Raw genomic sequence first — 26,636 nt, 5'->3', positions numbered from 1 at the left:
GGGCGCTGTTTACCCGGTATGTGATTTAAAAAAATAACTTTTTAGGACAGTTTCCATATCTTATTTACATTTTAAGACTAACTTTAATCTCCAAAAGACACATCAATGTGTATTTCCTTTTTGCTGATCTCACTTAAACTTAAATGGATGGTTTATTCAGCAGCCATCTGTAAACAAACAATTACCTTGTCTGTTACATATAATGTGGGAATGGCTTTTAACAGAAGCTCATCAAGCTCCCCTCTTGACTTTTTAAAATTATAAATACAGGTATAAACGCAATCCTGAATATATTTTTGATGCTACGAGTCGTCAGCACCCACATCACTTCAAATATTAACACAGTTTGTGACATTAAACAATTTATTTATTTATTTATTTTTAAAAAGATTTATTTATTTTTCTGGCTGCGTCGGTCTTAGTTGTGGCACACGGGATCTTCACTGAGGCATGTGGAATCTTTTGTTGTGGCGTGTGGCTTTTCTCTCTCTAGTTGTGGCACGTGGAGTCCAGAGCATGTGGGCTCTGTAGTTTGGGGCGCACAGGCTCTAGTTGAGGCACGTGAGCTCAGGAGTTGTGGTGTGTGGGCTCAGTTGCCCCGCGGCATGTGGGATCTTAGTTCCCTGACCAGGGAGCAAACCTGCGTCCCCTGCATTGTAAGGTGGATTCTTTACCACTGGACCACCAGGGAAGTCCCTAACAATTTAAACTGCAGCTCTTGTACTCAGCAAAGTAGATAAAGCTTTGTCCTTTCTGCTTTTCCTTCTTGGGGTTGATAGTTTTCAGAAACACACATGCTTCCACAGCTACCTGACATTTTTTGCCATGCTTTCATCTTGTAACCGAATTCTATTACGAATACTCCAGGTTTCTGCTTAAATGACAGCGCCTTAACAAGAGAAAGGAGAATTGTGCTGCACTTTTCTTCCCATTACCCATTACCCGAAAACATAATGGGTTTGCACGTGTTAACTATATTCTTACAAATGTCTGGGTGAGGTCTACCAGCTGGAATTCTTAATGTGTGGGTATTTTGCATCGAGATATTTAATCAAGACAGCAAACGTGAGTAGAATGTTGTTGATTTAAAACAAGGATGGGATCCAGTCAAATTAATTCCTGTATGTTTGTCCTGGCGGTGGTGGTAGCTGCATGTTTTCTTTGGACGGCATTAGATGTCTTAGCTCTTGAAGTACAACTTTAATGCTGTATGAATTTTGTGATTTTGCTAATAGCAGTATCCTTTCTGCATCCACCGTATCACTAGAATTATTTATTCTGTTCATGTTAATTTTGTTACAAATCTAATTAATGGAGGAACTTCCAGGTATTTAGGTTCAAATTCAACTTTCAGGCTATGTATTGTGTTTTCGTCATTTTGTATGTGGAGACCGTCATGTTCTTTGCTACTTCAAGGTAGCCTAACTGTGTATATAACTCCTGGTAAATTAATCTTTGCACATGAATCGCTACTTTCATACTGCTATGGGAAAGTACATCCCAGGCATTTAGATTTTATGCTGGAGCAGCAAAATTAAAAAAAAAAATTGGGGGTTGGGGAGACCAACAGAGTGGCCAAGTTTTATTTTTTTTCAAGTAACATTATAACTCTCTGCTGTCCCCATCAGTTTGTAAAGAGAACATTTCTAATTTAATAGCTAAATGTAGGAAGGATATGGTCTCAGAATAAACACAGGCCTATACATTTTTTAAAAATTTATTTTTCATTAATTAATTTATTTTTGGCTGCGTTGGGTCTTCGTTGCTGCGTGTGGGCTTTTCTCTAGTTGTGGTGAGCGGGGGCTACTCTTCATTGCGGTGCGCGGGCTTCTCACTGTGGTGGCTTCTCTTGTTGCAGAGCACGGGTTCTAGGCTCATGGGCTTCAGTAGTTGTGGCTCGCGGGCTCAGTAGTTGTGGCACACAGGCTTAGTTGCTCCGCGGCATGTGGGATCTTCCCCATCCAGGGCTCGAACCCGTGTCCCCTGCACTGGCAGGCGGATTCTTAACCACTGTGCCACCAGGGAAGTCCCTAGGCCTATGCATTGAATAGACTGAGCTTTTAACAAACTCCCTACATTATTTCTGTTTGTCTCATTTCACTCCAGATGAAGGATAGTTTTCTTAGGATGGGCACTGATCCTGCCCACAGACCAGCTGGAGATCGTGTACGGCAGGTTTGACTTTCTTGCCCTTTTGGCCTAAAAGTTTACAATTTGAGAGTGAATTATCCAGATAGAGCACAGCATATTGTAGGGCAGACTCTTATCTTTATCTACATTGTATTTAAAGAGCAGGTCTTGCTCTGTGTACTCTGAAGGGCTCGGTGATAATTGAGCCACATGCCAGCTGTTTATGGAAAGCTGAGTGCATTTGATAGAGTTCCACTGTGCAGAGCAGGAGTCTGTAATTGTGAAGAGTCCAGATCTTGATTGCAAAATAGGCCGACAAAACATTATGAAGAATGTATCTCATAATAAAGTGCCAATCTTGAATATTATACCTTACCCCCCAATATCCTGGGTTTCCAGATAACCCTGCGTTTCTTCTTTTCTTGTCAGGGAGATAGTAGTGTCTGCTATTTAAGTGTTCTTTCAGTGAAAAAGACCTGGCTTTTGGGCTGCTGCCTCTCCAAGTGATTTGCATATTCATTTGACAGAAATATATTTATTTTTATTTATTTGCTTTACTACTCCGAGGAGATACCAGGAAGAGTTTGCCCGGTTAATAGTGAATTGATGATCTTTTCAAGTTATTTGGTTTCCACGGGCATCCCAAGTTGAGCTTCGAGTTTGTGAACCTCTTCCAAAACAGAGACTTCATTGCCTTTCCAAGGAAATGTCATAGGGTGACTTCAGTGAGTTAAACTATCATGAGGGGGCTTCCCTGGCGGTCCAGTGGTTAGGACTCCATGATTCCACTGCAGGGGGCACGGGTTTGCTCCCTGGTCAGAGAACTAGGATCCTGCAGGCCGCGCAGCATGGCCAAAAAAACCCCCGAAAACAAAAACATTATGAGGATTAGACATATAAGGCATGTAGATAATTTGTCTGTAAAAAGAACTCTAGAGATCACCTCGAAAGGGTGTATCAAACTAACTTTCCAAACTCCTGTTTTAACCTCGGAGAAATCTGGGGCTCCAAAAAGTTAGGAGTCACAGAGCATCTTATAGGAAACCATGATGTATGGCCTGGATGAAGAAGAGTGCCTTTTGTTTAAATAAGTATTCCATTTAAGAATTATCCTTTACTACTGGTCTTGTCTCTGGTGGTGTAGATGGAAGGAGACAGCACCACAGTCTTTGTCTCCCTCTCCGCCGCCCCTGGGAGGGCTTTTATGTCTGCATGCAGCCCCATTTAGAGGTGAGCGTGTTTTAACCTTGCTCGGAAGGGTTCTAGTGAAGCTGTGGCCTTGTGCCTGGATCTTACAGGCTATGAAGACAAAGCTCAGATGGGCTTTGTGAAGGTACAGGGGTATGTGGTCTCGAAGGTAGAACCTTGCTGCCCCCTGAGAATTGGGGTGGATTTAACGGACCATCTAGTTCTGCCCTCCCTCTGCCTCCCGCCCCCCAAACCCACTCTGCCGAGATGCTCCGCAAGGTCTGGGGGGGGAAGTGACTGGTTCAGGAAATGACAGAGGACACGTGAGACCTGTGAACTGACTTCTGCTCTGAGGGATGCTTTTTCCACCTTCCAAAGCCACTTCTTACTCGGAAAAGCAGCTCTACTTTGAGATTTTATTTGCCACGGTAGTTACAACTTTGGATTGAGATTGCTTTAATGGGAAAAAAAGGGAATCTTGCCATTAAAAGGAGTTAAGACTGACACTAAAGGAAACAATTTCACATTTGAATGTACAGCTTCTCTGGGAAGTGTTATCATTTTGACCAGAAGCAGGCTCTGACCATAATGTTTATTATCATTTGGGGGTCCTGGGATTGTCCACAGCACTAGCAGGCTGAGCCTCACGGGTAAGCAGATGAAGGAATTAGATCCCTGTGCTGTGGCCCCTTCAGTCGTCGTAATTGTGGGAACTCCCTCTCCCATCTGGGTAAAGAAAAATAAAAACAAATTTTATGTTTCCTGAATTCTAATGAACACTTGCCTTTTTATTCCATAAAAATCATGGCTCCTGCTTTGATTCAGCATATTTATTTATTTTTCATTTATTAAAATGTATTTGGAGCAGAAACCTCACAGTTTACCGAGTAGAAAATAAGTTATGGTGTTGAACGCACAGAAATGTTCTTTTAGTGGTACCACGTGATCTGGCAGCCTGCCATTTCCTCTTAGAAATAGAATTGTATAAGACCAACTTGACCTTCAGGTAGTCACTTTGAAGCTACCTTCAATTTTATCTTTGTAAGGATTTCTTATAGTAGATTATTCATTGTCATTGTTTGAGGATGTATGAGAGATTTTTTGGCAAACTACCTGAAAGAAACATTAGTATGGTAGCTGACTTTGCTATGTAAGGTAAATTTGTGCGAAATGAAAAATCAGTTCCTATAAATGAATATGACATATAATGAATTTATAGGCGGTTCTAGACTTGCTGCATGTAGAAAATATTTTAAATTGGGTTCTTACAGATCGAAATCCTCCAGTAAAATACATCGTCTCTTAATAGGCCTTCCAATAAAAATAGACTCTGGTTTAAATATGTAGTTCATAACCGAGTGGTCATCTTTAACTCATCTCCATCCGTTCTTCCGTTTATCCATGCATTCATTCAGTCAATCAACAGGTATTTCTGGGGAACCAGCTGTTCAGGCCGTGGGCTGAGTGATAGGCATATAGAGTTGAGGGCAATAGACAACGCGTGGCATGTTTGTTACACTGGGGGAGTCCAGGTGCAGTGTTCATAATTTGTCTCCTCCCCGCTTTTCTCTAAATCAATGAGTGTTCAGAAGACTTAATTGAGGGTTTCTGTGCCATGTAAAGGGCCTCATCCCCTCTCTCCTGTCTATATAGTATACAAATTCCAGCTATTTAAAGCTAATTAGAGGAAGATTTTTTTTAAAATTAATGTTTATTGGAGTATAGTTGATTTACAATGTTACGTTAGTTTTCTGCTGTTCAGCAAAATGAATCAGCTATACATATACATATATCCACTCTTTTTTAGATTCTATTCCCATATAGGTCATTACAGAGTGTTGAATAAAGTTCCCTGTGCTATACGGTAGGTTCTTGTTAGTTATCTATTTTATATATAGTAGTGTGTCTGTGTCAATCCCAATCTCTCAATTTATCCCCCTCCCCTCCTCTTCCCCTTTGGTAACCCTAAGTTTGTTTTCTACATCTGTGACTCTGTTTTGTAAATAGGTTCATTTGTACCATTTTTTTGAGATTCCACATATAAGCGATATCATATGATATTTGTCTTTGTCTGACTTACTTCACTCAGTATGCCAATCTCTAGGTCCATCCATGTTGCTGCAAATGGCATTCTTTCCTTCTTTTTTATGGCTAAGTAATATTCCATTGTATATATGCACCACGTCTTCTTTATCCATTCATCTATCGACGGACATTTGGGTTGCTTCCATGTCCTGGCTATTGTAAATCGTGCTGCAGTGAACACTGGGGTGCATGTATCCTTTTGAATTATGGTTTTCTCTGGATATATCTAGAGGAAGACTTCTGAAGACATTTATTAGAAAGCCAGTATGTTATTTGAGATATAAATTATTGTCAGCTAAGTGAAATATTTATCAACTAGTTTGCAAAAGGCACTGTGCTAGGTACAACCCTGTTATAGGTAGTTGTAAGCTAGAGTAACTAGGATAACCTAACAACATTAGGATTGGTGAGAGACAGGATAGGAGAGTGTTGATGGTGGGGAAGAGTCGGGAAAGGTCTAGGTTCTGGGAAGCAGCCGGAGAACATGGCACCAGTACTGCTGCCTTGATTAACAGTGGAACCTTGTGGGAGGGAGTCAGGATGGTGTAGCTGGAAGGAGTTTGGGCTTGGAAGTCAGAAAACCAGGATTGAAATCCAAGCTCTGCAACCTTGGGCAAGCTAGTAAACCTCTTCCAGCCTCGATGTTTCTGTCTGTAAAAGGGGCTTGAAACTAGCTCAGAGGCTGGCAAAGAGTAAACCCTTCAGCATGTACTTCCTGTTACTAGGAAGAGATGGGGGATGTCATTGTGGTTGTGATGATAAAAATCTGGTGAAAATACCGTGAGGGGGAAACCAAAAGCATTTTTTGTTCATACAGGTAAGAAACGCAGAGACTATGAATGGAGAAGAAATTTTTTTTTTTTTTTAAACCCCTACTCCCCTGAATACATTATCTTCTACAAGTCTAGTCAGTATGTCATTTCCTGGTCATTTTTCCTGACACATCTCTTCATGATTGCTTGCGTGCACACGCAGTAGCATTTATATTATCAGCTTATTTTGTAGTGAAAATCAAGTAAATATTTCCTGTGTAAACAGTGTGATTAAACTTCTAATTGAATAGAAGGATGTTAAGAGGTTTTTAACTTCATAAGATCTTAACCAGTATAAAAACTGCATACGTCTTTCTGGTTGTTTTTCTTTTTGTATTTAAGAATGATAAGTTAAAATGGCACAGTGAAGTTATTAGTAAGATAATTTTGTCCTGGCCACTGCTTTCCTGTGCTTGAATACATTTTTCCTTTCAGCTTCTTAAGGCTACACACAACAAAAACTCACTATGGAATCCTAGAGCAAAGTAGCATGAAGCCTATGGGGAACTGGACTTTTTGGTGCCGTGGTCCCCTAGGAGGCAGCCTGCTCTGGTGGCATAGATTATCAGTCAGGGAGGGCTACACTCTGACTCCAGTTCACCAGGGTGTTTGCTGTTGGACTTCTGTGTGGTTGTTTAACCTCAATTCCTTCACTGGTGCATAAGGATAATACAATTGTTCCCACCCTTGTGAAACTTAGGGAGAGGCTGTAAAAATTAATCGTATACTGTTGGAAGCACGGTTCACTGAATATAGTGGTGGAAAATAGTGTTACTCATTACAAAATCTGGTATTAAAGTGTTTCCTAAAAGCATTTTAAGGGCATAATTAGTGTTGGATGCAAATGTTGTAGCATGGGCCAGTACAGTTGTTTTGTTTTTTTTTAAGAAGCCTTGAAATGAGTAGAAACAAAGAAATCCAGATTTTAAACTGTTGACTATAAACATTACAAACACTAAGTATAAAAGAAAGACATTTGTAATGATGAGACCTGATAAATGAAAGATGAACTTTTTTTTTTTTATCAATTCATGCAGCGGTCCCCAAGCTTTTCGGCACCAGGGACAGGTTTCGTGGAAGACAGTTTTTCCACGGATAACCGTGGCGGGGCGGGGGGATGGTTTCAGGATGATTCAAGGGCATTACATTTATTGTGCACTTTATTTCTATGATTATTACATTGTACTATTTAATGAAATAATTATACAGCTCACCATAATGCTGACAGGAGGCAGAGCTCAGGCGGTAACACGAGCGATGGGGAGCGGCTATAAATACAGATGAAGCTTCGCCGGTAGCAGTCTGTGGCCTGGGGGTTGGGGACCCCTGAATTGATGTTTTCACTTGGGCACCGTAGGGCAAGTGCATTCTCTAAACCTGGCTCAGTGAATCACTTAGCTCTCTGTATGAGAGAGTTTATTCAGTGGAAACCAATTTATCTGGCTTCAGAGTTCATGTAGTTCCCATGAATATTCCTTGGTGGGTCTATAAATTGGTGAGCTCTCTGGGGAGATCCCATAAAGAGATTGCTTCTCCCCAGCCTGAGCCCTGAGCAAATAGGAAGTAGACATCGTGAGAGTCATCAGATAACGGAGAACAAAGCATCACCTTTATTATGGATGAAGGACACTGGAGACATAGCTTAGTATGAGGGAGTCAGCCTGCTCAGTTACAGGCAGTGGGTGGAGGGAGGCGAGATAGGAGGGAAGGAAGGGAGGTGAGGAGGTGGGGGGCGGTGAGAAGTTACAGGTTGGGTTTATTAGCCTGCTCTCTAAGCCTAGCTCAGATTTCAAAAGAGGAATAAAGAGGAGGGTGGAGTTGGTTGAAGGAGTGGAGAGGAAGGCTAGCTTTCTTTTGGGAAAATCCCTCTTTATGGGAACAAGGAACAGAGAAGAGGTATTTCCTGTTAATAAGACTATTCAGAATTCTCCCAAGCGCCCTTTAAAGTTCTATGGCACTGGACACTAGCACGAGACCAACCGCATCGGGGCATCAGTGAAGGAAGTCCTGTTTCCTTTTGCTGCAGGTTTGTCCCTTTTAACCACCTGGGACCACATCCCTTTTTGCCTGCAGGTCCATTGTACCTAACATAGTCGCACAGTCTTCCACTTTCTAGAAGGAGCTGGGGCTTGGAGTGAGCCAGGATTTTGAAGCATGTGTAGGATTTATTTATTTTTTCTTTCTGATTCACTTGGGTGGGTTGTTGCCCGCTTCACCATCTCAGCAGTTGTTTAAACACAAGGTATAACTGAGGGAAGTTTATGGATGTTTCTCTTTTCAAAACTTATGACCCAGGTCCAGGGCTGAAATCATTAATCCTGTTCCGAATTTGGGTTGTACGGCTCTGAAAATATTTTACAATAATTTTTAAACACAAATATCACTTATTCACCTTGTGATGGAGAACAAGCATTCCAGATTTTTATCAGTGGGCATTGTTCCTAATTAGCTTATCGGCCCGACATTCTTTAACTGTGTTCCCAATCTGGCTGTTGGGAACAGCAAGATCGAGATCTAACTGATCTAGAGCTCGACTGTGTGGTCAGTGGCTTGGGTCCTAGTGGGATAAAGGCTGTGGTGATGCCTGCTGCCTTTTCCTCAGCTGAGCTCAGTGGGCTGCTTTGTAGAAAGACATTAACAAGTTTTGAGTCTGTTAGGAAGGCAAGATGGTGGAGTGATATATACCATTCAGTTAGCAAACATTGGTTAAGTGTCTGTGTTTATGGCCAAACTCTGTGAGAAAAATAAAAGGTAAGAAGACAGCATTTGTTTTTGTTGTTGTTTTATATTTTAATTTTACCGGAGTATAGTTGATTGACAATGTTGTGTTAGTTTCAGGTGTACACCAAAGTGATTCAGTTATACATATATCAGTACATGTAGTCATTGTTATTTAGATTCTTTTCTCATATAGGTTATCACAGAATACTGAGTAGAGTTCCCTGTGCTATACAGTAGGTCCAGGTTGGTTACCTACCTTATATATAGCACTGTATGTGTGTTGATCCCAGGCTCCAGATTTCTCCCTCCTGCCCAGGCTTCCCCTTTGATAACCATAAGTTTGTTTTCAACATATGTGAGTCTGTTTCTGCTTTGTAAATAAGTTCATTTGTATCTTTTTTTAAAATTAGATTCCACATATGAGTGATATCATATGATATTTGTCTTTGTCTGACCTCACTTAGTGTGATCATCTCTAGGTCCATCCATGTTGCTGCAAATGGCATTATTTCATTCTTTCTTATGTCCTAGTAGTATTCCATTGTACATATATGTACCACGTCATCCTTATCCACTCCTCCATCGGTGGACACTTAGGTTGCTCCCATGTCTTGGCTGTTGTAAATAGAGCTGCAGTGAACACTGGGGTGCAGGTATCCTTTTGGATTATGGTTTTCTCCAGATACATGTCCAGGTGTGAGATTGCTGGATCACGTGGTGACTGTAGTTTTAGGGTTTTTTTTTTTTAACATCTTTATTGGAGTATAATTGCTTTACAATGGTGCGTTAGTTTCTGCTTTACAACAAAATGAATCAGTTATATATATACATATGTTCCCATATCTCTTCCCTCTTGCGTCTCCCTCCCTCCCACCCTCCCTATCCCACCTCTCTAGGTGGTCACAAAGCACCGAGCTGATCTCCCTGTGCTATGCGCCTGCTTCCCACTAGCTATCTACCTTACGTTTGGTAGTGTATGTATGTCCATGCCTCTCTCTCGCTTTGTCACAGCTTACCCTTCCCCCTCCCCATATCCTGAAGTCCATTCTCTAGTAGGTCTGTGTCTTTATTCCTGTCTTACCCCTAGGTTGTAGTTTTAGTTTTTTAAGGAACCTCCGTACTGTTCTCCATAGTGGTTGTACCAATTTACATTCCCACCAGTGTAAGAGGGTTCCCTTTTCTCCACACTCTGTCCAGCATTTACTGTTCATAGACTTTTTAAAAAAAATTGGGGTGTAGTTGCTTTACAGTGTGTTAGTTTCTGCTGTGCAACAAAGTGAATCAGCTTTATGTATACATATATCCCCTCCCTCTTGGGCCCCGCCCCCCCCATCCCATCCATCTCGGTCATCACAGAGCACTGAACTGAGCTCCCTGTGTTATACAGCAGGTTCCCACTAGCTCTCTGTTTTACACATGGCAGTGCACACACGTCAATCCTAATCTCCCATTTCATCGCACTCCACCCCCCGTGTCCACACATCTGTTCCCTTTGTCTCTATTCCTGCCCTGCAGATAGGTTCATCCGTACCATTTTTCTAGATTCCACATACATGCGTTAATATGCGATATTTGTTTTTCTCTTTCTGACTTACTTTACTCTGTATGACAGACTCGAGGTCCATCCATATCTCTACACATGACCCACTTTCATTCCTTTTTTGATGCTGGCCATTCTGACTGGGGTGAGGTGATAACCTCATTGCAGTTTTGACTTGCTTTTCTCTGTTAATTAGTGATGTTGAGCATTTTTTCATATGCTTTTTGGCCATTTGTATGTCTTCTTTGGAGAAATGTCTATTTAGTCTTCTGCCCATTTTTTGGCTGGGTTGTTTGTTTTTTTGACACAGAGCTGCATGAGCTGTTTGTATATTTTGGAGATTAATCCCTTGTTGGTTGCTTTGTTTGCAAATATTTTCTCCCATTCTGTGAGTTGTCTTTTTGTTTTGTTTATGGTTTCCTTTGCTGTGCAGAAGCTTTCAAGTTTAATTAGGTCCCACTTGTCTATTTTATTTTACTTTATTTATTTATTTATTTATTTATTTATGTATGTATGTATGTATGTATGTATGTATGTATTTTGCGGTACGCGGGCCTCTCACTGTTGCGGCCTCTCCCGTTGCGGAGCACAGGCTCCGGGCGCGCAGGCCCAGCGGCCATGGCTCACGGGCCCAGCCGCTCCGCGGCATGTGGGATCCTCCCGGACCGGGGCACGAACCCGTGTCCCCTGCATCGGCAGGCGGACTCTCAACCACTGCGCCACCAGGGAAGCCCTATTTTATTTTTTTAAATACACTTTTTTATTTTTGGCTGTGTTGGGTCTTCGTTGCTGTGCGTGAGCTTTCTCTAGTTGCGGCGAGTGAGGGCTACTCTTCGTTGCAGTGCGTGGGGCTTCTCATTGCGGTGGCTTCTCTTGTTGCGGAGCATGGGCTCTAGGTGCACGGGCTTTAGTAGTTATGACCCACGGGCTCTAGAGCGCAGGCTCAGTAGTTGCGGCGCACGGCTTTAGTTGCTCCACAGCATGTGGGATCTTCCTGGACCAGGGCTCGAACCTGTGTCCCCTGCATTGGCAGGCGGATTCTTAACTGCTGCGCCACCAGGGAAGCCCTATTTTTGTTTTTATTTTCATTATTCTAGGAGGTGGATCAAAAAAGACATTGCTGTGACTTATGTCAGAGTGTTCTGCCTATGTTTTCCTAGACAGCATTTTTTAATGATTCTGTTGTCTGGGTGGAAGAGGCAGAATTAAGATAGAAACGTATGAAATGATAACAATCGATAGGTGACATGACAATGGAAAACAATTCACAACATCCGTAGGAAGCAACTCCTATGTGTTTGCTGCTGTGGTTGGTGCTGTTATAGGGCAGTAAATAAGAAATAATCTAGATCTAGAAGAAGTTCCCATTCCCTATTAAAAATGACTGTTATATATGAAAATAGCTTTAAGGGATGAACTATAAAGGAGGACATACATCATGGAATAATGGATTTCTCCTGGGCTCAGAGAAAAACTGTGGGAAGGGGTGGATATTGGAGCTGGGCTTTGATGGCTGGGTAGGAGTTTGCTGGATAAGAATGACATGGATGGAAAGAGAAGAGGTGGGTGTAAAGATGTAGGAGAGGATATGGGGATAGGGCTTGATGAGTGATTAGAAAAGACCAATGTGATGCTGAGAAGTGGAATGCGAGTAATTGAAATAGTGATGGCACAACTAATAGGAAAAAGAGGGAGTCAGACAGTGAGGGACGGTGCTGGGGAGAAGCTAATTAATTTGGATTAATAAATGATACTATTTTAACAGGTGCCGTTTTATCCTATTACTACCTACAGTGCTTTTCATCCCTGCACACTTTCAAATTAGGTAAAGAATAATAGTAGTTGGGGTCACAGTTCTTTGAAAAATTGAAAAGATGCCCTTCATTGTAGGTGAAGAGGAAAATGTTTGAAGCTATACTAAGCCTTATATAATTTGAGTCTTAATTAGAGCTAATATTTCTCCACACAGCGGAAGAGTGAGTTAAAGTAAAGATGACTAGATTTTAGTTTTTACTTGTTAATTGGAGTTGATTTGTGTTCTCAAGGGAAAACATTTTCAGCTTTGTAATTTCCATTCCCTGTCTTTAGTCTAATGGTCTGAATTTATTGATCTTTGCAGGGTAATACGTATTTCTGCCTGGGTTTCCTGGGCAACACCCAGCAGAACCTCTCCATTTTGGTGTTTTTCGAGGGGCTTTTTCTTGATGTCTGTGCTCCTTGGAATTGCTACACGTTGCTGTGGTCCGTTGCTTGTTCCAGAGTCTGTCTCTTCCTCTGTCACACCCTTCACACGGTGTTTTTTTCCAACATAGATGTCCATGACCTGTCAGTGCACCTGATGGCTCTCATAAGTTTCTGTATTTTAAAAATTAAAGAAAGTGGCAGAAATAAAAAAAGGTATTGACAGTGAAAGCAGCAAGTGAAGATGCTTCGGCTTACCTGGATATTTACATTTACATCCATCTCAATTTTAATGGAGACTTTATTTTGAAGTTCGTGGAATTTTACTTTAGATGACTAGAATTTGTCTTATTGGCATTACTGATCCGGGTGAGTGAAAAGCTTCTGGAGAACTAGACTTTTTGCTTCTTGATTCTAGTTAAATTTGAGCCCTCTCTGTAGGAAGAATTATCCTTAGTTGTTTGAGTCTAATGTCAGAACCACGTAGGTGGCATCTCTTATTGAATAAATAGTGAGTCCGGTGGGGACAAAGATTGGGGAGAATGGAGGTGATTCTGCCTTTCTCTCTCTGACCTTCTTTTTTGGTGGCTTGGGAAAGATAGTAGGTGCAAAAGTGGGCTGACCAGCTACTATAATTTTTTGGGGGAATAATATTCGGTGAGCTGGTACATTGTATTATGTGTGTCAGAAATGAATGGAGATTTTGACTGGGAGGCTTGGGAGCATTGGCTGTTGTTAAAGGACTTGGGGATGCCAAGAGGGAGAGGGAATTGGGGGGAAGATGTCAAGGTCTGCTTAGTCATGCTGAATTGGAGATTGCTTGAGATTTGTATATAAGGCAGCTGAAAGATAAATTGTAGGAATTTTCATGTTTGGAAGTGTGGTTTGACTTCTAATAGAATTTCAGTTCCTGGCATGTAGGGGGCCTTAAATATAAACAAGTGGGTGAAAGCAGAGATCCGAAAGTTCGAGGCATAATACCAGGTGCTGGGGATGTAAGACAGAAAGTCCTCGCTGAGGGACTTTGGCCTTGCCATCTCTGTGTCTAGAATGTTCTCCCCCCCGATAGCCACATGGCTGCTTCTTCAGCACCTTTGGGTCTCTATTCAAATGTCACATAATCGGTGAAGCTAACCTTAGCCTGCATGCAGTCCACGTCCACCTCTAATTTGTTTTTCTCCATAGCGTTTCACAGTAATTTAATACATATATGTGGTTATGTATACGCATACGCCATGTATGTGTAAACATATAAATATAATCTATTCTAGCTGGAATTTAGGGGATCTGGAAATTAATTGGCTGGAGGTAGCTTTAGAATGGCAGGCTGAGGACGAAGAGCAGAGGCTCCTGAATGACAGGTTTCCGTGGAGAAGTTCTCTTTGTCGGATGTATCACGTATATGTGGTCTATTACTAAAAGCAGTGGGGAGCGCTGTTCTACACCTCACAGCTGTGAATTCTTCATTCATTCGCCAACTATTTATTGAGCACCTACTGTGTATGTTCCAGGCAGGTTTAGGTACACCCATGACAAAATACGCAAAAAATCACTTCCCTTCTAATACTTTCCTTCCGGGGAAATGTAATCAATTGCCTTGACCAGAAGAGGTGATGCCCTTTAGGAAATCATTTTAAAATCCAGGCATGACGTTCAGACGTTGTCAACCGGGATGACGGCCCTGACAAGAAAAAGAAGGGCATGTGTTAGAAAGGATGTGGGGAGAGAACATTCAGAGCTTTGTTTGGAGAATCAGGGGCTGAGTTGTGAGCCTCAGTAACTGGAAGAATGGTGGAGCTTTTAGGAACTCCAGAAAGGGACTGTATTGGTAGCAAATTGTGGTGTATACTTTGCTATGTTTTGGATTTGACAGTTGCCATTCATTCAAGTGGAAATGCCTAGGAAGAATCTGGAAATGCAGCTCTGTAACTCAGAAGGGAGGTCACAGACCAGGATTTATTACAGCAGCGGATGGTATTTACTTACGTATCCATTGAAATCTGGCTCTAGGTAAATGAGTTAATATAAGACCACGTGGTATCTTTTCTTCATCCAGTGTCATGGGATACCAGTGGCAATTTTAATTTGGTGTCTTCTCACCATCACTTATTGGTCAATATCACAGGAATATGTTATGTTCCCAAGTAAGCCTAATCAGGCAAGACTTCACCAAGGGGAAACTACATTCCTGATCCTAGGGAGGGGCTATTTTACGCCCTTAGTTGACATATTCCGATTGTAGCTATAATAATAGTATATATTGTCCTTATCTACATCCTCAATTAATCCATTCTTGAAACTTACTATACTAATCACCTTAATAATAAACTAATAAAATCTCCTGCCTATTAAGAAATATTAATGTGAGTATAAGAGGTTTAGGATTAGATTTATACTTCTGAAATCACCTTAGCTGATGATATATTTTATGCTCATTGGTAATTGGTTTACATTCTTCATGTGTTTGTTTTTCAGGGTATTATAAAGTGATGATATAGAGAAAATGCCCCTTAAAATATTTCGGTGAAAAGCTGTGTATCAGAGCAGAAAGCTCAATCTGCTTTTGTCCACTCTTAGGTATAACTTTATTTTCAGAAACGATTAGATTTTGTCAGAAGCCCACATTTGGATTGTAATGAAAATTTTCTTTTACTTATGAAATTATTCACGCTACGCATGCGTGTAAAATACTTGATGTAAGTAACAAATGGAGTGCTCAGCAACCTACATCTCTTTCATAGGAGTGCCTTAGTTTCAGACGAGTAATGGAAGACACAGCTAAGAAATAACAAGAGAAAGTTTTCCTGCCACATTACAAGGAGTCCCAAAGCGCAGGTCCAGGGTTCCAGGACTTTTCCAGCTGCTCAGCCGTGTTTCCAAAGGCCAGGTTCTCTCTGTTTTTCTGCTAAGCCATTTTAGCATTTTGGCTTTTTCCCTTTGGTTTTTTTCACTCACAGTTGCAAAATGGCTGTATCATCTGTAGACATCCAATCCTCACAGATTAATGGTTAAAGGTCGTAAGAGGAGAAATTTTATTCTCTGGCATGTAATGAGTTATAATTTATAAAATTCACTCATTTAAAGTGGGTGAATTTTACACATTATAAAAGGCAATGGCTTTAGTATATTTACAGCGTTTTGCAACCATCACCATATTCTAATTTTAGGACACTTTGATCCCCCCAAAGAAATACTCATCCTCCATCCTCTCTCCCCTAGGCAAGCGACTAATCTGCTTTCTATTTCTATGGATTTTCCTACTTTGGACATTTCATATAGATGGAATCCTGTAATATGGGGTCTGTTCTGACTGCCTTCTTTCCCTGGGCATAGTTTTTGATGTTCATTCATCCATGTTGTAACCTGTATCATTACTTTTTATTGCTGGAGAGTATTCCATTGCTTGGATACACCACATTTCGTTTATCTGTTATGGGTATTTGGTTTGTTTCTACTTTTTGGCTATTATGAATATTGTGGCTATGAACATTTGTGTACAAGTTTTTGTGTGGAGATACGTTTTCATTTCTCTTGGATATGTATACCTAGGCGAGGAATTGCTGGGTCATATGCTAACCCTTTGTTTAACATTTTGGGAATTGCTAATTTGTTTTCCAATGTGGCTGTACCATTTTACAGTCTTACCAGCAGCAGTGTGTAAGGGTTCCAGTTTTCCACATCTGGGCCAACACTTGTTATTGTTTGCCTGTTTGACTGTAGCGATTCTAGCGAGTTTGAAGTGGTAGCTCATTGTGGTTTTGATGTGCACTTCCCTAATGTTAATCATATTGCACACCTTTTTATGTGCTTACTGATGATTCATATATCTTTCTATTCAAATGCTTTGCTCATTTGAAAAATTGGGTTGTCTTATTATTGAATTGTATGAGCTCCTTATCCTTGATACAAGTACTTTATCAGACATATGGTTTGCAAATATTTTTTCTCATTCTGTGGGTTGCCTTTTCACTTTCTTAATGGTGTTGTTTGATGTCCCAAAGTTTTTGATTTGGATGAAGGCTAATTTATCAATTTTCTTCTCTTATCAGTTGTGTTTTTCATACCATCTCTATTAATTAAAGTAAAAATTTTATAGCTAAATAACATATAGACAGAAAAGTAACCAAATCACAAGTGTACGATTTGTTGCATTTTCACAAAGTGAACAAACCTATGAAACCAGCATTCAGATTAATAAACAAAGTAACCACTCTCCCTTCATGGCCCCTCCAGGGTTACCCATGGTCTTGACTCTGACACCATAGGTAAGTTTTACCTGTTTTGGGATTTTACATAAATTGAGTCATATGGTATGGGTTATTTTGTGTCCAGCTCTCTTTTATTCACCATTATGTTTAGAGATTCATGTGCATTGCAGTGTGTATTTTTTGTTTACTTGTCCTCATGTATGGTATTTCATTATGTGAATTTTCTATAGTATATTTTTTCAAATGTTGATAGATGTTTGGATTGCATTCATATCTGATCTGTTAGGATGGAGTTTCTCTGAATATTCTAGCCTTTTGGTGAACCTATACTTAGGAGTATATCCGGGGTTACAGGACGGTCAGAGTTCAGTTCTAGCGGACTCTGTCAAGTAGTTCACCAAAGTAGCTGTAGTAATCCACGCTCTTATCAGGTTTTGAATCTCTTTTCAGGAACTAGCAAACGTTTTCCCAGAAGTCTTCCTCACCTCCACCCTCGAGTGGAATTCCCTCACGTATTTTTGGCCAGAACTTCTGTGCACACAGGTTCCTGAAACAGTCATTTCAAGGGAAAAGACGAGGCTGGAATAGTCTTGGCTTGGTCAAGATTCACCCCATGGGGCTGAGGAGGGGTCCAACCTTCCCACTAGCCCTTGACCTGCTGCTGTGTAAATGCAGTTGGGTTTCTGTTTGCCTGGAAGAAAGGATGCTGAGGGCAAGTCAGCTGTGTCTCCTGAGAGAAGGATCATCCAGTTAAACCAGTTAGATGCCTATCTGAAAAAGTGGCTTTTTGCTGTACAAGATAACTCTTCTGGAATTATTTTGAAAATGTACCAGGCTTTTTAGTTTCAGGGTAGCTAAATTAGTAAGTGCTCAATAACTGTTTTCTATAGTGATTCTATTTTTCTCGCTTTAATTTACCTTTTTATACCCGTATGTTTTCAGTAGGGCTGCCATCATGAGCTGAATGTCTGCCTTGGTACAGAGTTGCTAGTCCTTACGTGTGTCTCCATCACTATGCCTTATTGGAAATGGGCTATGAAGTGCTCAAGTATAAAGCTTTCCCATTTTCCCAGAGAACACGTTTTTATTGAACTTTTATTCCTGTTAAAGGCTTAATAGCAAATTCATTAAAAATATCTAGTACTGTGTTATATAAAAGCAAAGATAATAAAACAACTGTATACCTCTATAACAATTTTAGATGCAAAATTATCTTCCGAGTTATGTTGCTTTATTTATTTATTTATTTTAAGATTTAATTGTATTTATTTTTGGCTGTGTTGGGTCTTCGTTGCTGTACGCGGGCTTTCTGTAGTTGCGGTGAGCGGGGGCTACTCTTCATTGCGGTGCGCGGGCTTCTCACTGCGGTGACTTCTCTTGGTTCTAGGCGCACAGGCTTCAGTAGTTGTGGCACGCGGGCTTCAGTAGTTGTGGCTCGCGGGCTCTAGAGCGCAGGCTCAGTAGTTGTGGTGCACGGGCTTAGCTGCTCCGCGGCCTGTGGGGTCTTCCTGGACCAGGGCTCAAACCCCTGTCCCCTGCATTGGCAGGCGGATTCTTAACCACTGCACCACCAGGGAAGTCCAGCTATGTTGCTTTAGAGCAAGAAAGGCTCTTGCTTTTCTAAGGGACCCATCTCAAAGAGTATATATACACATGAAAACAGAGTTTTGTTCTTTAATATATTTCATTTCTCTAAAACACATATGCTATCAGTAATTAAAACTTACAGAAAACAATGATTTTGTTTCTATTATTTGCATTTGCATAGGGTTTTGGAGGACAGTTTTGGGTGGCCAAGATGATAAAGGCTTTGAGTAGCGGAGCGTATGTACTGGTTAGACAACAGTGACTACATGGACCAGGGGAATCAGGAGTGTTGTAAAACAGAGACTCCCCCAAGTCCTGGAGAGGCAGGCCCAGGGGTAGGCAAGATCGGGCGTAAGCGAAGTCCTCATTTCCTAATTGGTGTTCCCATATCTGCCCTCTGAGCATCTAAAGCACTTCAGCATTGCTGATAATACATTTTGGATTATGTGCAATACGTAACCATCTTGTTTTAGAAATGCTTGTCCCCCTATGTCAGAATGAGCTGTACAGAATTACAGTGTATCGCCATGTAAATGTAGGTGAAGTTTCCTATCAGAATTGTGCTTTTCTGGTGCACACCCACTGATGTTTTTCCTGTTCCTAGCTGACCTTTTTTGCCCTGAGCTGTTTTGGTACAAGTTCCACATCAATCAAGGAAATTGATACTTTACCTTATCACAGCATTGAAAAGAAACTTGGACTCTGTGTTTTAGGTCAGTAATAAGTCACAATCCAATTTTCTAGAATGTCCTTTAAAATAATTTGATTCATACTTGGTTCCCTAGAGCCCTTGCTCCTGTGTTGGCAGGAAAGTTTTACACAAAGCCCTGGGAAGCACGGTCCCCTTTAATTAGCACTGAGAAGTGACGTGGTTTATGGTGAGTTTGCTAAAGAATGGTTCTTTGTGCAACTGTCTTGAGCAACAAGTGAGTTGGATTAATTCGTTATGATTTTAAAGTTAATAACAAAACTTATATAAATAAGGAAGCACTTTGTGGGAAAAAGCATAGGTGTCAATCTTTACAGAACTTTTTGTCCATAAGATTAGGGCCGCCTTCCTGTGTTCTCATCTAGTTGTGTAGCCTGTCAAAGTTCACTCTTCTCACAATAATTCGAAGATGCAAGACGTTTATATTGTTGGAAAGTTTTCTGTCCCTTGCATTTTCTCATAGCCATGGGATTAATGCAAGATTCATTTTACTGCAGTACTCAGGGAATTGTGGGGACAGTGTTAACACTTTTGAAGGCCATCCGTGTGCCAGGTACGTGCCATATCTTATTTAATCATTAAAACATCCCTTAAGGGTAGATGTTATGTCTGTTTTTCAGGTGAATAATTCAGGTCAAGAGGCATTAAATAAGTTGCCCAAGGTTACGTTGGTAATGGCTGAGACCCAGACCAACTACCATTGTTTTCCCTCTACAATATGTGCCTTCTCATATTTCTAATAAAATGGTCCTCATTTTTGCTCTAGATAACTGCCATTCGAGAAGTGAAAGCCTCTGCGTATGCTGTGTCCACAGACAGGTACCTTTCCAGGCACAGTGAGGGTTAAAATGGATTTTCTTCAACATTTTCAGATAAATGCATTTTATTATAAATCGTAATCTTTTGAATATTTTAATTGGATTAAAAAAATATTGTTTCTGAAAATTAGGTTGTGAGGCAATGTACTAGGTATATAATAAAGTTGGAGGGTGAAAATTGACAGTGGTATTTCGCAGAGAAATGAAATAGTTCTGAATTTTAAATACAATTAAGATTGCTTTCTATGTGTTCTTACTACTAAAAAGAACTTATTACTGTAATTTTTATCACCAACTCACCTGAAACAGTTAATACATAATAAGTCAAATTTGCCACACTTTCAAAGGTTATAGAAAGATATATTCTTTTAGTGCATTGCGAGGACTGTGCCCTATGGACAGGGAGAAGCCTCTGATGAACTTTCCCAGGCGGACAGTATGACATAACTGCAAGGTGGACTCTGCAATGAATTTGAAAAGCCAGTCTTGGAGGCATGGAGGCTAGTTAAGAGACCTGGGCCGTAATTCTAGCAGTAGATCGTGGATATCTAAAGTAAGGAATTGCTCGTGGGTGGAAGCCGAGTGGATGCATTTGGGAGATGGTAAGGAGGTAGAAAATGTCAGCACATAGTTCTTTTTTCTTTCTTTTTTTTTTTTTGATTTTGTAAAACTCTTTGTGTGAATCAACTTTACATACGAATTTCTATAAATACTTACAGAATTTCTTTTCTGTTAAAGTTGCCTATCATTTCTTCAATTTTGTAGATTTCTGAGAGTTAATAGAATGTTCTTTGCCTGGTTGTCGCTCTTATTTTTTAGTGTGAACACTAGCTTTCACTAAGGCCTTTTCAACTCCTTGGTCTGGTTCTGTTCTGAACACACCTCTAAATTAATGCTCTAGCGAGGGTCAAGCACTTTGAGCAGTGATATTAGAACAAGCTCTCCAAGTTCTCTAATAAAGAAATACTTAAAAATTTTTTCATCACATTCACGTGGCTATATTTCTTAGTTGTAGAAGTTGCAGGACATAGTTCTTGTTTGTTTGTAAGGGAAGAAGAGGACAGAAGAGGTTTTGGGCTTGGGTCCATTAACAGAGCTAGGAACAAAGAGGGGGACAGAGGTCTGAGGGATGGTGGAGGGACTTCAGTTTTGAAATGCTAACTATAAAATATTTCAGTAGGCAGTTTAGTAGAGAGATCTAGACTCAGGACAGAGATTTGGTTAAAGATGTTGACTTTGGAATCATGGACATCTAGGTGACAATTGAAGACACAGGGTCACCCAGCAAGAGTATGCTTAATGAGAAGAGAAGAGGTGAGAGGATGAAGCCCCGATGGTACCACCCCTCGGGGGGTGTCAGGGGAAGCAAACCAGTAGAGAGGCCTGAGATGAAACTGGTATTGAGGAGGTGGAAACCCACAGAGCATGGTGCAAGGCACGCACCGGGAGGGGCAGTTCGAGAACAGGCGGGTCTCAGATGCTGTAGAGCCGTCAAGTCAGCCCAAGCCAGAGATGTGAGTTAGAAGAAGGTTCTGGTGAACTTGGCGAGAGCAGTTTCACTACAGTGATAGGATGAGAGATGGATTTCAGTGGATCGTGGAGGAAATGGGCAGGGAGGAAGTGTCAATGGGGAGCATAGCCAAGTGTTTGAAAAGTCTGCTGTGAAGAGAAAGTAGTAGGAAGGATTTGAGGTCAGGGAAGTGTTTGTTTTTTAAGGATGAGAAAAATCTGAACGTATTTAAATGATGCACATATTTAAATGGTGATGACAAGGAGCTAATTAGAGAGGGAGGTGTCCGGCCGCAGAACTGATGGGGCAAGGCCCCTCGCGGGGCCAGGGAAGAACAGAGCAGAGGCAGGTGTTGACTCGGGAGGAAGGAGGGGAGATTGGCAGGATGTCCTGGCGGGAAGCAGAGACAGTTCCCTTTCCGATGGTTTTATTTTCGCTTCCAGGCAGGAGACCTTGCTGTTGGAATATTAACGATGTTCCCGAGGGGCTGCAAACCGGTCGCCTTTGGGGCTGGATTATGGCTGGATTCCGTTGGCACTGTTTTTTTTGTTTTGTTTTGTTTTTTTGCGGTACGCGGGCCTCTCGCTGTTGTGGCCTCTCCCGTTGCGGAGCACAGGCTCCGGACACGCAGGCTCAGCGGCCATGGCTCACAGGCCCAGCCGCTCCGCGGCATGTGGGATCCTCCCGGACCGGGGCACGAACCCGTGTCCCCTGCATGGGCAGGCGGACTCTCAACCACTGAGCCACCAGGGAAGCCCGGCACTGTGCTTTTTAAATTTGGGAGTTTAGGCACCGCGGGCAGGGCACCGATTCCCCTGTTTCACAGCCCCTCCCTCCTGCCCCATCCCATCTTTCCCTCATCTATCAGCCTACTTCCTGGAGGCCTTTGAACGGCTGACTGACTTTGGTGATCTGGCTTTCTATAATGGAAAGAAACATTATTAGTTATCGTTAAACCTTAAGAAAATAAACCTAGAGGGGTGGGATAGGCAGGGTGGGAGGGAGATGCAAGGGGGAGGGGATGTGGGGATATATGTATATGTATAGCTGATTCACTTCGTTATACAGCAGCAATGAACACACCACTGTAAAGCAATTATACTCCAATAAAGTTGTTAAAAAAAAAAAAAAAGAAAATAAACAGTGAGCTCAGGCAGCATAATGAGAAAATAACCAGACAGCAGGTAGATGAGCGCACCTCCGTTTTCAAAGATCGAGCTGTTTAAATACAGCCCTGCCCACTCTCCCTGGCACCTCCCGCTTCTCTTGACCATAATTGGCTCTAGCCAGCACCCACTTGCAATTTACCAGGAACTTTCCAAATAAGATCCCTTGTCCTGGTAACAGCTTTACACGTTAGGTGGTCTGATCTCTCTTTTACAGCTGAGACCCCCGGGGGCTCAGATAATTTTCCTAGGAGCTTGTAGTGAGAAAAGAGCATTCATTCACACTGGGTGTGCTCTTGGCCTTGGGCACAGCCTGGCTGGATTCTAGCCATTTCTTGGGTCATACATTCTCCATTCCTCTTCCCTGGTTTTCCTTGTCTCTCCAGAGGACGTTGTTTGTCGTTCCTCCGCGTGTCCTGTGAACAATCACGCTGAGAGTTCTAACCTACTCAGTCTTCTACCCTCCCTCTTTGGAGGAGAGAGGCGGCCTAGAGGCGACAGAGCCAAGCCTCCCGGGACCAGGTCTGGCTCTGTCACTTGTCAGCTGTGCAACCCTGGACAGGCTGCTTCCCCCTCTGTGCCTCCGTTCCCTTCTCATTAAGATGCGGGACTGGGGTTTCCCTGGTGGTGCAGTGGTTAAGCATCCACCTGCCAATGCAGGGGACAGAGGTTTGAGCCCTGGTCTGGGAAGACCCACATGCGGCGGAGCAACTAAGCCCGCGAGCCACAACTACTGAGCCCTTGTGCCACAACTACTGAAGCCCGTGTGCCTAGAGCCCGTGCTCCGCAACAAGAGAAGCCACCGCGATGAGAAGCCCTGCACCACAACGAAGAGTAGCCCCTGCTCGCCACAACTAGAGAAAGCCGGCCCGCAGCAACAAAGACCCAATGCAGCCAAAAATAAATAAAAATAAAATAAATTTATATATTAAAAAAAAAGATGCAGGGTTGGCGGCAGTCATGACATCTACCATTGTAAAGATGATAGTGAGGGCTGAGCGAGGTGATGTTTTTTAGGAACAGCGCCTGGCAGAGCAGGTAGTACCAGTGCTCGTTAAATAAATACACATACTCAGAACATCCTCTGTCATTTACAGGACACGCAGACCCTTTGTGCTCATTTTTTCTTCTGTTGAACTATCAATTTCATGTTTTTATTTATTCACGCCCTGGATTCTTTTATAAAACTATTGGAGGTCTTTGTATTTCCAGTGTTGAAAGCAGTGCACACTAAAACCCTAGATGTTATCGGTGCCCAGTAAATGTTTTGATGAATGCCTTGATTATTTTAGAGCTCTGTTGTGAAATGTGGTTCTCATTTGGGGGCAGAGGGGGATCGAATAACAGATGCAGTCTCTAGATGACTTACATTCTATAACACCAAGACCCTTTGACAGTCCCTTTACCTTCTTTATTTTATAGAATGACACGTGAAATATAGAGGATCTAAGTTATAGTGACTTAATTGCAGCCATAACCCACAAATAAGACAGAGGATATTTCCTGGCAAACCAAGAAACCAATGTCAGTGAATCAGTTTTAACTGCTTCTGATCTTACATTAAATATAAAATATTTCAAAATGATGTATTTTTTCTTCGATTCGCTCCAGTGAGCCTTTTCCAACCTTCCATAGTGAATTTCCTAAGGGCAGCTTTGTTTTTTGGGAAAAGAACCCTAACCACACTGCGATGCCCTGCTCCTAAGAAGGCAGCAAAATCGAGGTAAACAAAAGGAAATTAGCAAAGAGGAAATCATTCTGCTCTGGAAAAAGTGTTTTCATAAATTACATGAAACTAGTGCCTTTTCTTTTTTTAAAATTAAAAAAAAATTGAAGCGTAGTTGATTTACTAGTGCCTTTTCAAATTGAGGATTCTGAACCCTAAGAACATATAAGTAGCTTTTGATATTAATATATTAATAGATGAAGTTGCCCTGAAATGCTCCAGCACAGCCTCCTATTTCTCTTTTTCCGATATCAGAAAGTACATCATTAAGTTTAGGCAAATGTGACAAGTAGGCGACAGTTAGAGGTAGAGTTTCAAATAATTTATTTTCCATTCCTTGCTTTACAGCGCTTTGTCACTGTTCTATGTCTACACCTTGAATGTCCTTTTCTGAATCATAGCGGCATGATATATTGACGATGACATCTTAAGTGCCACAGCACCTGAAAATAATATACACTAAATCTCAATTTATCTGCAGATGGATGGCTGCTCCGCACAGTCAGGAGTGGATATGGAGAGAGGGGTGCTTTCTCTGCTGGTTTTCAAAGCTCCCATTTTGTTACTCAGACGTTTCACTTTCAGTCTTCTTGTCTTAAAAATTCCAATACTTAACGTCTTCCTTCTTTCAACCCTCAGTATCCTAAGTGTAGTCGAGACGTGAACCTTTCTTTTTCCTTTTCTAATTTTGTAGCTCTTTCCCAGTGCGCTGAGAATGGATATTTTGGGTGTGATAGGGTGAGAAATAGCCGGGTGAGAAACTTGGCTCTGGAAACTCAAAACCTAGTGGGAGATCTGCTACAACTCTCACGGTTGACTCTCTGGGACCGAGGAAAGCAGTTAAGTCAGGGCACAAAAACCAGGACGTGCTCTTGGTGACCCCTTTTCTTCTGTGACTGTGTTGAATTGTGGTCTAGCTCAGAGGAAGGGTCTTGATGACTGTAGTTTTCAGGAAAATGGTTTTCAGGTTCAGTTACACCTGTTGTCATAGGTGCATCGAATACTTCTGATTTTTCAACACTTATAGCAGCCTGTGATTCTTTCAGGTTTTACTTTTGCCCATTAAAAGAGTAGATTAAAAGAATATTACAAGTTAAAGGTGTCACATGTGGGGCTTCCCTGGTGGCGCAGTGGTTGAGAGTCCGCCTGCTGATGCAGGGGACGCGGGTTTGTGCCCCGGTCTGGGAAGATCCCACATGCCGCGGAGCGGCTGGGCCCGTGAGCCATGGCCGCTGAGCCTGCGCGTCCGGAGCCTGTGCTCTGCAACGGGAGAGGCCACAACAGTGAGAGGCCCGCTTACCGCAAAATTAAAAAAAAAAAAAAAAAAAGGTGACACATGTGGAATCTAAAAGACGACACAAATGAACTTATTTACGAAACAGAAACAGACTCACAGAGAGAGCAGACTTGTGGTTGCCATGGGGGAGGTGGAGAAGGATGCAGTGGGAGTTTGGGATTAGCGGATGCAAACTATTGTATATAGGATGGATAAACAACACGGTCCTGCTGTAGAGCACAGGGAACTGTATTCAATATCCTGTGATAAACCATAATGGAAAAGAATATGAAAAAGAATGTATATATATGTGTATAACTGAATCACTTTTGCTGTACAGTAGAAATTAACATTGTAAATCAACTATACTTCAATTTTAAAAAAAGGAATACTACAAGTGAAAGATGAATTTTTCTTAAACTCAGGCAAACTGATTCTTCTTATTTAAAAAAAAAAATCCCTCAGCCCTCCCTACAGCTACCTTTCGATTTGTTTTCTGATGCTCACTACCCACGTTCTAGGCTGAGCTGGCCCTGCCCCACTTGTTCATCCTGATGTCTTTACACTCTGCCTCTGCTCCTTTCATTGTATTGCAGCCGCCTTCTCAATTATCTTAAAGACATCAGTCCAAAGTCTCTTTCTGTCCTTCTTTTCTTTCTTTTCTTTTTTTTTTTTGTAGCTGTTGTCGCTTTGTTGTGGTAGAGCCTTGACTCTGCTAACCACGCTTTCTTCCAGAAAGTCTTTTCTCGTTGGTCCTAACAGGACTTTGGAATTTTCTGGGTTTCCTCCTGCGTATTTGATAGTCCCCTTTCCCTCATCTCACCCTTACTCAAAGCTCAGTCCTTACCCTTCCGTTGGTCTCTTCTGGGACTTGACCCCTGGGTGAGCTGACCTTATAAGGCTGTCTCTCTGGGTATCTAGGGATGTCTGCAGTCTGCACCTCGAGCCCCTGCTTCTCCAGGCAATTCTGGTTCTGCAT

At 41.7% G+C, this 26,636-nt stretch overlaps 1 protein-coding gene and 1 pseudogene across 1 annotated transcript in view; one reads left to right on the top strand and one right to left on the bottom strand.

Moving 5' to 3' along the window:
- The window catches only part of CA8 (carbonic anhydrase 8), a 299,496-nt gene that overhangs the window by 140,687 nt on the left and 132,173 nt on the right, over nt 1-26,636 (top strand). The gene's annotated exons all lie outside the window — the stretch shown is intronic.
- On the bottom strand, nt 1,113-26,636 carry LOC117308742 (ubiquitin-conjugating enzyme E2 variant 2 pseudogene; annotated as a pseudogene).

This window comes from Tursiops truncatus, chromosome 17, assembly GCF_011762595.2.
Source record: "Tursiops truncatus isolate mTurTru1 chromosome 17, mTurTru1.mat.Y, whole genome shotgun sequence".
NCBI classification, from domain to species: domain Eukaryota; kingdom Metazoa; phylum Chordata; class Mammalia; order Artiodactyla; family Delphinidae; genus Tursiops; species Tursiops truncatus.
The sequence above is the reverse complement of the archived record's forward strand: the minus strand, read 5'-3'. Positions and strand labels throughout refer to the sequence as shown.